This window comes from Suricata suricatta, chromosome 11 (genome assembly GCF_006229205.1).
Source record: "Suricata suricatta isolate VVHF042 chromosome 11, meerkat_22Aug2017_6uvM2_HiC, whole genome shotgun sequence".
Taxonomy (NCBI): domain Eukaryota; kingdom Metazoa; phylum Chordata; class Mammalia; order Carnivora; family Herpestidae; genus Suricata; species Suricata suricatta.
Window position 1 is genome coordinate 7384136 of NC_043710.1, and position 1065 is coordinate 7385200.

General features: G+C 59.4%; 1 protein-coding gene across 1 annotated transcript in view; it reads right to left on the reverse strand.

Moving 5' to 3' along the window:
• The window catches only part of STIP1 (stress induced phosphoprotein 1), a 12453-nt gene that overhangs the window by 1249 nt on the left and 10139 nt on the right, over nucleotides 1-1065 (reverse strand). The gene's annotated exons all lie outside the window — the stretch shown is intronic.

Consider the following 1065-nt stretch of genomic DNA (forward strand, 5'->3'; position numbering starts at 1 on the left):
ACGAGGCTCTGCCCTTCGCACACCAGCCTGTTTGTGATGCTGCCCTTGTGCCCAGCCAGTGGCATCTCTGAGCCAGAAGTTAGTGGCATCCAAAAACAAAAACCATCATGGACTCAGGTACCAGTGTTTCTAGACGGAACACATTTTGTCACCTTCACAGAAGGTGGTCCAGGCAGGGACCACACTTTAAAAATCATCTAGCCTCCCTCTCTCTACCCCTTCCCTGCTCGCACTCGTCTCTCTTAAAAATAAACAAATGTTAAAGAAGAGGAGCGGGGTGCCTGGGTGGCCCAGCAGGTTCAGCGTCCGACTTCGGCCCAGGTCATGATCTCACAGTCTATGGGTTCCAGCCCCAAGTCGGGCTCTGTGCTGACTCAGAGCCTGGAGCCTGCTTCAGATCCTGTGTCTCCCTCTCTTTCTGCCCCTCTCCCTCGTGCACTGTCTCTCTCTCAAAAATAAACATAAGATTTACAATAGTCTACAAAACAGTTTTAGAAATTGCCAGAGGCACAGGGAAGCTCACGCTCAAGAGCACTAGGGGGACCGACTTCCTTGTGTCGACCCAACCACAAAGCCACACTCAACACGCTGAGAACAGCAGAGCCGCTAAGCGCGCCATCAGGAAGTGACCAGAGGTGGCAAGGCTCCCGTGGGAGGCGAGACCGCAGCCCCTCAGCACAGACCCAGAGCGCCCACTCCTCCACGGCGCAGCACCCCCGCCGCTGGCAGAGGACGCCCGCCCACATCTGCGCGGCCGCACTCACGACGGCCCCAAGGGAGAGACAGCCCGTGGCCCGTGAGCGGCGGGCGGACGGAGACCGAGGCTCGTGTGGCCCAAGTTTTCGGCCTTCGGAGGGAAGACCGCACAGATGCCCGCTGAAAGGAGCCCCCCATCCCTCCACCCCCGCAAGAACAAATACTGGCGGGTTCCCCTCGGGGGGGGGGGGGGTGTCCCAGAGGGGCCACAGACACAGAGACAGCTCGAGGAAGAGAACGGCGGCCACCACGGGCAGGGGGAGGGGAGGTAGCACCCACAGGGTGCAGTTTCAGCTTGGGAAGACGGAA